Genomic DNA, 15794 nt, shown 5'->3' on the forward strand with positions numbered 1-15794 from the left:
CCATCTTATGTTTCCCCTTGGTCATATCAAGTATAGTTTTGTGCTTGCCATATTTGCAGTTGGTCATTCATGTTGTTGCCATGAGCATCATGTGCATTCCCCCTTGTCCCCTCTCAACCATTGCGCCATCACTTATCCTTCCTTCCTTCTTCTTGCTTTCTTCGCAAGTGCCATTTTGCCTCCACCATTAATGTTCATTTTTTTCCTCAATCTTCTAACACCATATACCTAGACTCTCTGTCAAATTTCATCTCAAATTGGAGTTGATTTGGTTAGGTTCAAAAATACCTCAAGTTTGAATTTTATTCAAACTTGTTTTATTTTTTCACCTCCAAAAATGTCCAACTCAATTTATTCATATTGTGCTTAAACCCAGGGTTATGACGATATTTTCATATCTCTCAAAAACCCCTCCTACCCTTCTGTGCTTTTCGCCCTTTATTTCTGTTTGAGGAAACAGAAAAGAGCCAGAGGGAGAGAGAGAGAGAGCAGCAGCCCAGTGGTGCAGCCCACCAACTAGCCAGCACTTACCTCTTCCGGCCCAACAGACCCACCAACGACAGGAGAGTCGTCCTCCTCTATATGGTGCGCATCCAGAGCGCCACATCAATGAGCTCGTTGATTTGACATCCGTTCGGCGCCCCTAGCCCCATATATGGTGTCCTCGACCTAGCCCCAGTTCCCCCTGTCCGCTTCCGTCCCTCTCTTGCCCTCGCCGCCGCCAGGTAGGTGTCCACGCACCTTGCCGTCTCCCTGCCCATCATGACCCGAGCGAGCAAGGGCTCGAGCTCGGGGTAGCTGTCCACGTAGCGCCTCCGACCCTCCTGTTGCCGTGGAGAGGACCGTCAACTACCTCTCCATCCCCTTCCACGAGGCACGCGACGCCACGGTCCCTGGATCGACCTCCCCGACCCCGTCTTCTTCCTCTGCTGCATCTACTTCTCAGACCCGAAGCCCCGCCAAGTTCAGAACTGTCTTGTGTCGTCTCCATTGAGTCCCCGGCCTCATCTTCTTGTCCTAGGTGAGCTAGGTAACATCCCCTTCGTCCCTGATCGTTCTCGTGCCGTCTAGTTCACTGAAGGCACCGCTCCTTCCATATTTTTCCCGTGTTGTCGGTGCTCCGGCGAGACCTGTAGCTTTTTTTTGTAGTTGATGTTGTTGCGTAGCATGTCCGTGCCCTCCGCCCCGGATCACCTCTCCGCGTTGCTTCCCCGCGTTAGGACACATGCTCGCATACTAAGCCGCACGCAGACGCTCCTTGCCGTGGGCCTTTTTCCCCTGCTTACCGTGCCTCGCCATGGTCCCGAGCCAAGCGTGAGCTCGTGCCTGCTCACTCACGAGCCACCTCCACTCGCTCGCTGGAGTCTCCATAGGTTCCCGCACGCCCGCCGTTGCTTTGCTCAGTTCGCCGCGTTTCCTAGCTCGTCGCCGCCGTTGCCGGTGGTCTCTGTGTCGCCATTTTTTGCAACGCTTGTGTGTATGACAAGCCAACCCCACATGTCATCCTCACCCCCCTCATCCTATTTCTGTTGTTTTTCTTTTATTCCAGTGTTTTTCCATTACCTTATTCCAAATCAGCGTTTTTCCTCACCCCCATTTTTTGCAACGCTTGGTGAGTATGACAGGCCGACCCCACATGTCATCCTCACCCCCTCATCCTATTTCTGTTGTTTTTCTTTTATTCCAGCGTTTTTCCATTTGTGGAAAGCTACCTTATTCCAAATCAGGCAAGTCCATTTCAGGACGTTTCCAAATAAGGAAATGCCATTTTGGTCAGTTTCTTTTTTAGGCAGTTTTTCACTTATAGCATTTGTGATGATTTTTCTACAGTAACCTAGACATATTATATATGTTTTTGGGGTAGAAAAATTCCACCAATCCAGTGGTGGCATTGCTTTTTGCATTTGAGCAAGTTCATGAACATGTCATTTTACATCATGACGTTGTCTTGTCATTTTGTGTGATTTATTTCAAGCATGCTATGAGGTTGTTTGGCACATGGCCAACTTCATTTTCATGCCTACTCCATGATGGTTTTTATTACATGCCTATTGGTGCACTATGATGAGTGAAACAAGAATGCCAAGTTGCTATCATAATCTGCTTTTGCCATGTCCTGTAATTCCACTAAGTCTGAAACTGTTAATAAAACTTGCTATGTTCACATGAGTGTCATCATATCTTCTGTGCCTTTGTGGCTCATGATCAATAAGGTACTTTTGTTCTATGAATTTATTAGTTTCATGCCATGTCTTGTATTGCTATGATATGTTCCTGTAACATGTTGTTTGCTTGCTCTAAACATGGCTTCCTGATGTTAATTTCTGGCATGTTAATAATTTCAGTAAGTCTGTGAAGCTGATATCTTTTGCACTTTTGCCATGCTTGTTTGAACCTGCTCTAGTGCGTTTTAGCCATAGCTCAGTGTTCATGTTTTGTCAAGCATCACTTGTACATCACTGCCATACATTCTGTTGCTATATTGGAGTGCAGTAGCTTAGTTTCTTGTTGCATTCTAGATGACATCATGCTGTTAATCGCAGAATTGTGCCATTCTTATTTTGCTTGCCATTTGCAAACCATGCATCCATTTTCGGCGATCTTTATATCGATTTCGACCGAAATAATCTCATCTTTCCAGCCGCACACTTGGTTTGCCCAGTTGATGTCTGGTTCAATATTTCCTTCCGAAGCACGCATATGCGTTGCATATCACATCCCGCATGTCATGCCATGTTTTGCATCATGTTGTTTGTGCATTGCACCGTGATTGATTGTTGGTCCTTTGCTTGTGTTCTTGCTTTGGGTAGAGCCGGGAGACGAGTACGTGATCGAGGAACCTGTTGAGTACGCTAACGAGGATCAAGCTTTCGTCAACTTTGAGAACTTTGTAGGCAAGATGACCATACCCTCGAAATCACTTCTATCTTTGTTTGCTAGTTGTTCGCTCTGTTGCTATGCCACGCTACCTACCACTTGCTATATCATGCCTCCCATATTGCCATGTCAAGCCTCTAAACCACCTTTCCTAACAAACCATTGTTTGGCTATGTTACCGCTTTTGCTCAGCCCCTCTTAGAACGTTGCTAGTTGCAGGTGAAGACGAAATTTGTTCCATGTTGGAACATGGATATTGTTGGGATATCATTATCATCTCTTATTTACTTTAATGCATCTATATACTTGGTAATGGGTGGAAGGCTCGGCCTTATGCCTGGTGTTTTGTTCCACTCTTTCCGCCCTAGTTTCCGTCATGCCGGTGTTATGTTCCTTGGTTTTGTGTTCCTTGCGCGGTTGGGTGTTATGGGAACCCCTTGACAGTTCGCTTTCAATAAAACTCCTCCAGCAAGGCCCAACCTTGGTTTTACCATTTGCCTACGTACCACCATATACCTTCCCTTGGGTTCTGCAGACTCAAGAGTCATCTTTATTTTAAACCCCCCTGGGTCAGTGCTCCTCTGAGTGTTGGTCCGAAATGGGCAGCCTGCGGGGCCACCTTGGGGCAACTCGAGGGTTGGTTTTACTCGTAGCTTAACCTATCAGGTGTGCCCTGAGAACCAGATACATGCAACTCCTATCGGGATTTGTCGGCACATCGGGCGGCTTTGCTGGTCTTGTTTTACCATTGTCGAAATGTCTTGTAACCGAGATTCTGAGACTGATCGGGTCTTCCCGGGAGAAGGAATATCCTTGTTGACCGTGAGAGCTTGTGATGGGCTAAGTTGGGACACCCCTGCAGGGTTTTAAACTTTCAAAAGTTGTGCTCGCGGTTGTGGGCAGATGGGAATTTGTTAATGTCCGGTTGTGGAGAACTTGACACTTAACTTAATTAAAATGAATCAACCGTGTGTGTAGCCATGATGGTCTCTTTTCGGCGGAGTCCGGGAAGAGAACACGGTCTCGTGTTATGCTTGAACGGAAGTAGCTTCAGGATCACTTCTTGATCACTTTTAGCTTCTTGACTGTGCTTTGCTTCTCTTCTCGCTCTCTTTGCGTAAGTTAGCCACCATATATAATTAGTTCTTTGCTGCAGCTCCACCTCACTACCCTTTCCTTCCCCTTAAGCTTAAATAGTCCTGATCTCGCGGGTGTGAGATTGCTGAGTCCCCGTGACTCACAGATACTTCCAAACAGATGCAGGTGCCGATGATGCCAGTGCAGGGGACGCTACCGAACTCAAATGGGAGTTCGATGAGGATTCGAGCCGTTACTATGTTTCTTTTCCGGATGATCAGTAGAGGAGCCCAGTTGGGACGATCGGGGATCTAGGTTTTGGGCTTGTCTTTCTTTATTTTGGTTCCGTAGTCACACCTTAATTGTATTCTGGATGATGTATGACTATTTATGTATTGTGTGAAGTGGCGATTGTAAGCCGACTCTTATCCCTTTCTTATTCAGTACATGGGATGTGTAAAGGTTACCCCTCTTGCGACATGCCTACCATGCGGCTATGCCTCTAAGTCGTGCCCCGACATGTGGGAGATATAGCCGCATTGTGGGTGTTACATCGTGTTGGTTTGAAAGCTCTTGTCCCCGTTTGGGACCGTTTTTGTTCTGCCATGACGGTGGCCATTAGATGTCACGAGGTGACATTAGGGCCACCCATGACTTAGACCAAAGGGGAGTTTGTCGGAGTGGCCAAGAGAGTGTCATGGCAGGAGATCGGTTTTGTCAAAACACCATTGGTCCACCCGAATGGGAGTATGAGGCCTTGGGTTCCGTGGTGTGGGTACAGTGTCCTAACCTCTGTAGAGTGTATAATCTATCAATAGCCGCGCCCACGGATATGGGCCCAGTTTGAAGTAGGTCACACTATGGGTCAACTGAAATAATAAACTGCTTAATTATAACCCTGGTTTGATGAGAAAAGAAGTTGGTTGAGCTTTATGTGATCGTGAGAGGATCAAAGTGATATCATGGATACCAAAGCTGGTTGATGTTTGTGGTGTTATGCGGTAATCACGGGTAAGGATCAACCTCCTTGTGGTCATGTAATGATTACTGCGGTATTGTAATACCAAGCTTGATTTGATCCTGAGGTGATCGTGTGATGTCCATGATGGTAAGTGGTATATGTGGTGGTTACAAGGTAACACCAAACATAGTAAGTGGATCATGTTAAGTATGTTGCATGCTAGTATCATCTTGTGCATATCATGAGTAACATTGCCATGCTCATTTCATGTGATGCTAGATGTGTTATGTTCAACATGTTCATGCAATGCTTATAATGTTCTAGTGGTATCATGTCCATCATTCCTTTAACCTGTAAATGCCATGCTGTTGTTTGTCTTGAATGCTTTGGTTGCTGTGAGCTTGGAAGTACATTCAATGTACTAACCAGGCGTGTCATGCCAGTTTGCAGGTCATGCCTTGTATGCTTGCTTGTTTGTCATGGATCTCGAGTTTGCGAGCTAGGATACGCGTTCCAACCAGAGTCCGAGCAGAGTGGAGTCCATCACCGTCGTCATTGTTCTGCTGCTAGTAGTCATTCCGCTGCTTTGAGTTGTTCTACAGCTAGCATATAGAGCAACCTGAGCAGGCGTAGTGTCGCTGTGCCGAAGTAATTCCATGTTATATCAGAACCCTCGTATCTATATAGATTGTAATAAAGAGCTGATTTGTTCTATGCCAAGAAGTGTCGTATTCCAGAAGAGTTGTCTCTGGGCTGGAATACGGGGCATTCCCGTTTCCTCTCAGCTGGGGTGCCACGGTTATATTATCATTCTTGGATGTTTTACAATCATTTTATAGCAAATTTATATAATTTTTGGTCCTAACCTATTGACATAGTGCTCAGTGCCAGTTGCAATTTTTTGCTTGTTTTTAACTTCGCAAAATATCAGTACCAAACGGAGTCCAAATGCAGTGAAACTTTTTAAAGAATTTTTATGGGCTAGAAGTAATAATATGGGCCAAAGAAGTACCAGAGGGGTGCCCCAAGGGGGGGCAGAACCCACTTGGGTGCGCCTGAGGGCCCAGGCGCGTCCTGGTGGGTTCTGCCTACCTCGGTGGCCTCCCGCACCGCCTATTTACTCTATAAACACTCCAATATTCTAGAAACCCTACGGGAGTCTACGACAAATAATTCCAGCCGCCGCAAGTTCCAGAACCATCAGATCCAATCTAGACACCACAGAGAGGTTCATTATCCTCAACTGTGCCTATCTGATGATGCGTGAGTAGTTCATTATAGACCTACGGGTCCGTAGTCAGTAGCTAGATGGCTTCCTCTCTTTCTTTTGATTCTCAATACAATGGTCTCTTGGAGATCTATTTGATATAACTCTTTTCTGCGGTGTGTTTATTGGAATCCGATGAACTTTGAGTTTATGATCTATCCATGAGTATTATTTGAGTCTTCTTTGATCTCTTATATGCATGATTACTTATAGCCTCGTATTTCTTCTTAGAATCTTTGGTTTAGTTAGGCCAACTAGATCGATTTTTCTTGCCATGGGAAGAGATGCTTTGTGATGGGTTCAACCATGCGGTGTTCTTTCCCATTGATAAAAGGGCAGCAAGACACGCATGTATTGTTGCTATTAAGGATAACAAGATGGGGGTTATTCCTATACAAGAATAGATCTCGTCAACATCATGTCATCGTTCTTATTGCATTACTCCGTTTCTCCATGAACTTAATACACTAGATGCATGCTGGATAACGGTCGATGTCTGGAGTAATAGGAGTAGATGCAGGCAGGAGTCGGTCTACTAATCCTGGAAGTTTTGCCTATATAATGATCATTGCATGGATATCATCATAATTATTTGAGGTTCTATCAATTTCCCAATAGTAATTTGTTTACCCACCGAAGGCTATTTTTCTCGGGAGAAGCCACTAGTGAAATCTATGGCCCCCAGGTCTATTCTCCATCATATTTGCTTTGAGATCTATTTTTATTCGCTTTTATTTTCAGATCTATTATTCTAAAAACCCAAAAATACCTTGCTGCACTTTTTTATTACGTATTTTATTCTGTGTTTTATCCGAGATCTATTTATCCAATCTATCACAAATTTATCCCATCAACTTGACAATTTTCTACGCCGTTACCTGTAAGAGGGATTGACAACCCCTCATAAGCGTCGGGTTGCAAGTATTTGTTCTTTGTGTGCAGGTACCATTTACATAGTGTTTCTTGGTTCTCCTACTGGATTGATAACCTTGGTTTCATAACTAAGGGAAATACCTACCGTAGATGTACTACATCATCCCTTACTCTTTGGGGAAATACCAACGTAGTTCAAGCGACATCAAAAGGAATTTCTGGCGCCGTTGCCGGGGAGGATCAAGCTAGATAGTCTCCCGACAACTCGCCCATTTCTGGCGCAGTTGCCAGGGAGACATCATCGACATCTCTTAGGTTCCTTATCACAAACCTCATCTACTTCCAGTTTACATTATTTTCCATTTGCCTTTCGTTTTCATCTCCCCCACTTCACAAATATTTGCCTTTTTTGCCTTATTTTCGGTTTGCCTTTTTGTTCATTTGCTATCTTTGCTTGTTTGCCATGTGTCTTGTATTTGCTTGCATCTTCGCTTGCTAAAAATCTATTGATATGGATCCTCATCCACTTGCTAATCTTTTCAAAGATCCAATTATGATGAACAAATTGCTAGTGAGTTGAGTGCACTTGATTATCTCTATGAAGTTTTTCTTGAAATTCATGAATCTGAAAGTTGTGATGAAGTGTTGAAAGAAGAAATTGATGAAGTGATTCACGATAGCTCCTTGAATGAGAAGCATGATTGCAATAAAGTTATTGTAAATTCTATTAATGTCAATTGTGCTAACAATATGCAAAACCCCAAGCTTGGGGATGCTAATTTTGCTATGTCCACTACTTATTGTAATGATCATGATTGGGGTGATTCCTCTTATGATCTTGAAAATTTATTTAAGCCTCATGATGAATATGTTAGAAATAATGTTGAAAGTCGGTTTGGAAGAGTGTCAACTTTAGGTAAAAATAACCCTCCATATTTGGAGAATGTTCGATCTTATGAAAATTTTGACAAAAGTGGGTATGGAGAGGTCAGGGCTTTAGTTAATATTAATCCCACAATTTTGGAAGAGTGTCAACTTTGTATGCATGTGGATCATGAAGAGAAAATTTTATATGATAGTTATATTGTTGAGTTTGAATATGATACCACATGTAATTATTATGAGAGAGCAAAATATGGTTGTAGAAATTTTCATGTTACTAAATTACCTCTCATTATGTTGAGATTGCTATTGTTTGTTTCTTCTTCCATGGATATGTTAGATGTTTCTTGCCCTGATAATTTGTTTACTTATAAAATTCCTATGCATAGGAAGTATGTTAAACATAAATGTCTTCTTCACATGCTATATGATGCTCTCTTTGTGCTTCAATTCTTATCTTTCCTGTGAGCATCATTGAAATCTCAAAGCCTAGCTTATTGGCTATAAAGAAAGAGCTTGTTGGGAGGCAACCCAATGAATAAATTTTATTTTTACCTTTTTCTTTCAGGTCTTGAGTGTTTGCACAATTATGCTATTGTTATGATTGTGTTTTTAATGTTTTAATAAGTGTTTGTGCCAAGTAAAGCCTTTGGGATCATGTTGGGTGATAGTTGATTTGATCTTGTTGAAAAACAGAAACTTTGTGCGCCACGAGGAGAATTATTAAAAATCACAGAAGCGTGGTAAAATTCTGATTTTTTACATAATATTGATATACAAATTTGCTATGTTGACCTAATTTTTCATAATTTTTGGAGTTACAGAAGTATAAGAAATTTTCATATTACTACAGACTATTCTGTTTTTGACAGATTCTGTTTTCTTTGTGTTGTGTGCTTATTTTGATGAATTTATTGTTTGTATTGGAGGGTATAAGCCATGATGAAGTTAGAATACAGTTGATATAATGCAAAAATAAAATATGAATGGGTTCGCAATAGTACTTATAGTGGTGATTTGCTTTGTTATACTAACGGGTATCACGAAGGTTTTGTTTAAGTTTTGTGTGATTGAAGTTTTTCAAGTTTTCGGTGAGATCATGATGGATGAAGGAATAAGGAGTATCAAAAGCCTAAGCTTGGGGACTCCCCATGGCACCCCAATATAATATTCAAGGATGAACAAGCAACTAGGCTTGGGGATGCCCCGAGTGGCATCCCCTCTTTCTTCTAACGACCATCGGTATTTACTTGGAGCTTTATTTTTATTCGTCACATATCATGAGTTTTGCTTGGGCGTCTTGTACGATATGAGTCTTTGATTGTTTTGCTTTTTATTTTGTCACAAGGATCCTTGCTGCACACCTATTTGCGAGAGCCAAAATCATGCTATCATTTGTTAGAATTGCTCTTTATGCTTCACTTAAATTTTTTGAGCTATGGAATTGCTCTAGTGCTTCACTTATATCTTTTGGAGCTCGGTGTGCTTTTTTTATTTTTGAAGAAATAATCTCAGGCTTCACTTAGATTAATTTTAGAGTTAGTAATTTTGAAGAAATTCTCTCATGCTTCACTTATATGTTTTCGAGAGATGAAAACTTTGATGCTCATGTTCTTCACTTAAATTTATTTGAGCTTGTCAAAACCAATTGCAATATATGAAACTAGTCCCAAAGTGATAGATATTCAAGAGGGATATAATAAAAACTTTCATGAAGATCATTGAAAAAATGAACTTGATTATCTGTAATAGTTTTGAGATAAGATGATGGTGATATCACTACAGGAATCTGGTACTTTGCCATCAGCCATGGCGGACGGCAAAGGCTAGGATGGCGGATGGCAAAGGCCTTTGCCGTCCGCCGCGGACGGCAAACAGTGACGGCAAAGACAGGGTCGGCAAAGTCCTTTTTTGCCGTCTGTTTTTTGCAGCGGACGGCAAAGAGGCCTTTGCCGTCAGTGGCGGACGGCAAAGGGCACGACTCTTTACCATCTGCTGGCAGACGGCAAAGGGCACGGCTCTTTGCCATCTGCTGGCAGACGGCAAAGGCTGCAGGCTCTTTGCCATCTGTTGGCAGATGGCAAAGAGACCAAATAGGCATTAATTCTGTTTCTTCTTATATCAATTCATTTTCACAGAAAATCAAACACAATCAAACACAGACTATATGTATGACCAATATAGCATATCCAACACATATTACCAATACTCATGAACACATATATATCCAACACATATCCATGAACACATATCCAACACATGTTACCAATATATAGTCATGAACACACATATATCCAACACATATCCAACAAATATTACAAGGAATGATCTAAAACTAAATATCTATTTTCCTAAAAACTATCTTATTACTAAGATCTTCTCTGGATCTTCTTCTTTTCTTCCAACCTGCATAACAAAAACACTAAGAAAGAGAGAATGGGTTAGGAGTAGAAATGTAGCATTTCACTTGGTGAAATGCAATGCTGTAGGAGCCAGTACTTGAGATCAAGATAATCTTGGTTAAGATCCTGATTTTCAAAGTGATCTTAATTAGAAAGCAAAATAGAGTAAACCAATACCAAAGAGCCAAAGAAGAGAACCAGCCAAGGACCCAATCAAGAGGCCACCACAATTAGCAGTAAGTTAAATGCCAACACAAAGACCACTATCAGTACTAGCTCCAGGAGTTAAGTCAACTAAAAACTAGTGATTAAAGCCAAAGATTAGACTTCATCACCACAATCAGTTTTGTCTAGTGACAATAGGTACATGTCACTGTGCAACGCCAAAAACAAAGCTCCAGGAGGAGATATACATCACAACCAACCAACCAGACCAAGTCCCAACACATCCAACCACCAGCAGCTTAGAAGAGATAACTATTAAGGAGAGCTACAGAAGACCTCAAGGTATACTTGAGGGATTATGTGCTCAGACAGCCTGGATGTGCCAGGGCTAGTTCATCACAGCACAGGGATAGTCACATGTAAATTAAGCCTAAGAGAGGGGCCTCAGACCAGCATCACTGCCCAAATCAGATGTAGTATCTGTCTTATCAGTAGAAAACTAGGAAAGTAACAGCCAAAACCAAGTATAGTATCTGTTCATAGGCTATTAGAAAGAGACAAATAGGAATAGCCAAACCAAGTGGTATCTGTTCATATCAGTATTAGAAGTAAAATAACTAAGAACAAGTGAGTATCCGTTCATGAGTAAAGTAACTGACCAAAGTAACAACTCCAGGATCAACTACACAGAACAGAGCAGTACAGGAGTATATATACTTCACAAATACACATAGATGGTCACTGACCAAAACCCTGACACAGCAAGAATCCATCACAGAGAGCTCTAATACAAGTTGATGCTCATCTACAGCAGCTAACCACAGCTAATAAGGCCTCACATCCAACAAGATCAACAGCTATGCATTAGAGAGATTAGGAGGGGAGCAAGGAGAAGCTCACCAAAAGGAGTTGTAGCCGAAGCAGGATGCAGCCACACCATCACTATGGTGTGACCAACATCACAACCAACACCACCACAACAAGCCGGAGCTTGCCAGAGAGCACCACAACGGCGGCGCCAGTGAGAGCACGGGCACAAAGGTGCCAACCAGGGGCACCGCAGCACGGAGGCGCCACCCGGGGGCACCACCGCGCCACAGCACATCCAGCACAGCCAGAGGATCCTCACGGCGACCGGACCTAAATACGGTCCGTCCACTTTGGTTGCACATGCCAAATCAGCGATGAATGAGCTACTTTTCCCGCATAGAAAGCAAACACTCCATTCAATAGAAGAAAGGCCGGTTTTACAGAAGCAAAGATTAAAGGTAGAGTGTTCAGAAGCAATGAATGATCGATTTGGCATAAGCAGGACCAAACCAAAACTATGGCAGAAACTAAATTGACAACACATGATGATGCCTCCGAAGTAGATAAGGACAACACAAGTTTTACCTATATACAACACAACGATCACTATACGAAATAGTAAGCATTTATAGTTTCCTTGTGTTTGATTGATTGACACTCATTATTAACAAGTCAAGTTAAATCCCTGCAGCATATGTAGTAAGGACCCTATCAAATCGAGCTAACCACGGCAGCCCTCAAGCAGAGTAAACCGATTTATGGCACAATTATAGAAGTGAACAACTGAGTCCTCCTCAACCATTATTGCATATGCAGCAAAAACAAGATTGATAATTTTTCTTGTTTGGTTTAGAACTTGAGTGGACGGGTGCAAGGCAGGAAAAGAAGAAATCCAAGAGGGAAGGAGAGGAGAAGGGGCGGACCTGGATGGCGTTGGGGCAGTGGTGGAGCTGCGTCCTCCACGGCGTCCTTCCCGTCCATGGCGTCCTTCCCGTCCATGGCTTCCCGGTGTGATGGATCTGTGAGGGAGAGGGGACGCGACGCGACGCGGTGAGAAAGAGAGGGATGGATGTGACGAGGAGGAGTGAAGAGACTCACCTGAGTCACCGAAGCAACACCGGAGCCACGCCGGCGATGTGGTGGCCGAAACCCTAGCCGCAGGGGAGGGTCACGCGTGGTCGCTAGAAGACGCGCGAGTCAGATCTGGTCGGAGGGGATGTAGGAGCGGGGCGAGGGGGTCACGTGGGTGTGCTGGGCGGCGTCGAATCCCGTCGGAGCTCGCCGAAATCGGCCGCCGTAGGTGCTCGCGCGAGGGAGAGGGAGAGACGAGCGGGGGAGAGAGAGAGGGGAGAGAGAGAGAGGAGGTGGGGGCCGTGCGGAGAGAGGGGAGACAGAGAGAGGAGGTGGGGGTCAACGATTTTCTTTGTACCCGCAAAAAAAGAGATAGCCCCACCTCTTTGCCGTCCGCCAGCACATGGTAAAGATTCTTTGCCATCTGCTGGCAGACGGCAAATAATTGGCTGATGGCAACTGGCATCTTTGCCGTCTGTCAGTTCTTTGCCATCTGTTTTTTGCAAGCAGACGGCAAAGTGCCTCTTTGCCGTCCGTCAGCTGACGGCAAAGAACTGGCAGACGGCAAATAAGCTGATTCCAGTAGTGTATGTGAGTCATGTTGGTGAGTAATTATGCTTTAGTAAGAACATTTCTGTTAAGGTTTGTGATTCCCTATGCAAGCACGAAAGTCAACAGTTATGCAATGAAATTAGATCATACTTGTGGTGCATTATTCGGTGTTAGTTATGCTTAATTCTCATTTATGTGATTTTCGTTTCTTGGTTGGTTGCTTCTCAATATTTTTGCTAGCCTCCACTTGTCCTAAGTAGAAATACTACTTGTGCATCCAAAAACCTTAAACCCGGTTTTGCCATTTGAGTCCACCATACCTACCTATATGTGGTATTTTAGTGTCCTTATAAGCAAATTTGTATATGCCATCTCTAATTTTCAAAAAAAAATCCTTTTTGCGTGTTTGTACCGCTCATGAAATCATAGGGGGTGACTGATATTTTTCCATGCTAGATGCGTTAGTCTCAAGATGAGTGTTTATTCACTTCCATTGCACGAGAGTGTGGCAAAGGTATTAGGGATGCCCAGTCTTGAAATGAAAAGAAATTTACTTGATGTTGTAAAATAATAAATTCCTTGGAAAGTGTTGGTATGGACCGTACCCATGGATACGGCTAGCCGTGGAATGTGAAAGAATGGTGGAAAAGGAATAAACTTTATTTTCTGTTTAGGAACCGCCTATGATGTATCTAGCATGGAAAGTATAGGGAACTACTCGATCATTTTCATTGACAGGAAAAGCATTCCAACCAAAATATATTATCTCTTATTTTTTCACTTTGAGCTCTAGCACCTGATGCGGAGCATCCTATGGACATCACCATCTCAAGAGTCCATTTGGCAAGTGACACGTGCCACATCTACTTCATACATACAAAGGTGAATCATCTCCTTTACACGTGTCCACTTGTACCTCTCGAGGATGGTATACTACTTGACCCCTCTCTCGTATGCATACATAGGTGTGAGCGGAGCTACACATTCATCGAGGAGGAGTCCAAGAAGAAGAGAACATCTACACCATCCAAGAGGGAAGCCTGGAAGCGGAGAAGGAAGCGCCAAGAAGAAGGCAGCAGCTCCCAGGCAACCCCGTGTGCACAGGCCTCTCCGACCCAGTGCCCACGGGCCTCCCAGGCTGGTGGTCCTGAAGCCCACGTGCGCACGGGCGTGTACCGTGCCCACGGGACCCCCGTGTCCACGGGCCCAATGGACCTTGTGCGCACGGGCCCTTGCATCAGGTCTCTGGATACCACATGTGCACGGGCTCCACTTACCCCGTGCACACGGGCCCCCCTGTGTGTTGCTGCGGGCTTTGCCCATGTAATCCCCATTTCGCCCTTGCTTACCCCTTCATCCCTTGGGCCTATATATACTCCTTCATCTCCTCCATTTAGACTTAGCTAAGAATAGATCTAAACACTAGAGCTTAGCTCATATATCTCCCCTTGTGGGATTCCTCTTGAGAGAGAGAGACACTCCATTGGAGTTCAAGGCCTCCATTGGAGAAGATCCCTAGTGGATGAAGACCCCCTTGAGGGAAGGATCTATCTAGATCATCAAGCCGTCATCTCCTTCATAGGATTTGGGATGAACTCTACCATGTATCTTATTTCCCTTTGATTGTTCATGTACCTTGTGGATCTTGTGTGTTTGATTGTCTAGTGGATGTCTGATTGGACTTGTTCTTGAGTGTTCCTCTTGTTTTCCCTTTTGTGTTCATCTTGTTCTTGGGGATCCCCCCTCCAATTCGTGAAAGATGTCCACTTAGGGTACCATCCTATACCATTTGGTATCATGAGCCATGGTTTCTCACGAAATTGGAGCCCCCTCTTTGTTTTTCTAGGCTAATTTTGCTTGTTCTTGCCCAATTTCGAAAATTCCTCACAAAAAGAGCCATAACAATTTTTTGTGATTTGAAGTTTCTTGTGAGTTTTTGTTGATTTTGATCCGTGGATCTGGTGTCTAGCATGTAGATCTAACTCCTATTGCGTCCCCATACCCCAATTTTTCTTTCCCCCATCCAATTTGACAAGAAAACCGCGAAGTCTCTGGTGACCCCGTGTCCTCGGTACGTGTACCATGCACATGGGACCCTGTGTCCGTGGGCCCTGGACCCCGTGCGCACGGCCCCCTACAATAGCCGCGAGCATTTCACGTTTTGCTCATAACTTCCACCCTCGAACTCCGATTTGGGTGTTCTTTGGCTCGTTGAAAAGCTAGCAATGTGCCCGAGCTGCTCATCTTGGTTTTACCACCATTTGACTCCATCAAATTTTTCCCATTTTTGCATCTTTTGCATAGGCCCTACGCCATAACTTCCGCACCACCACATAAAACGTCTGCAAACTAACCCATTTTGGTTCTTATTGCATTTGTGGTCGGTTGAGTTGTGATTTGAGTCTCCTAAGGTGTTTCGGCTATTTAGGGATGGTTACATATTCATCCACCACCGGTGACTTGTATCGGTCCATCGACTACATCCACCACGAGCTTCCACATCAATGACGACCATCCATCCTTTGAGACCATCTTCAACCGGAAGCAAGGCCGGTTACCCCGACTTCGTGAAAGGTTAAGTGTGACGAAGGTATCCATTCCTTCATAAACTTTTCCTTCCTTGACATTACATCTTGATAGCCCCACCATCTTTGCGAATACCTTCATACCTATTGAGACTAGCTATCCGAGTATTGCCGGGCTTCGCGAAAACTTGTGCACCATAGTGATACGATATCATATTGTTGCATCATTGGATATATCATATAGTGCAATTGTTTACTCCCATGCATATCTTGTGATACTTATCTTATGTTTGTGGTTGAGGCTCATTAAGCATAGTGGAAAGGAAGAGAAG

The sequence above is a fragment of the Triticum dicoccoides genome, chromosome 7A (genome assembly GCF_002162155.2).
Source record: "Triticum dicoccoides isolate Atlit2015 ecotype Zavitan chromosome 7A, WEW_v2.0, whole genome shotgun sequence".
Taxonomy (NCBI): domain Eukaryota; kingdom Viridiplantae; phylum Streptophyta; class Magnoliopsida; order Poales; family Poaceae; genus Triticum; species Triticum dicoccoides.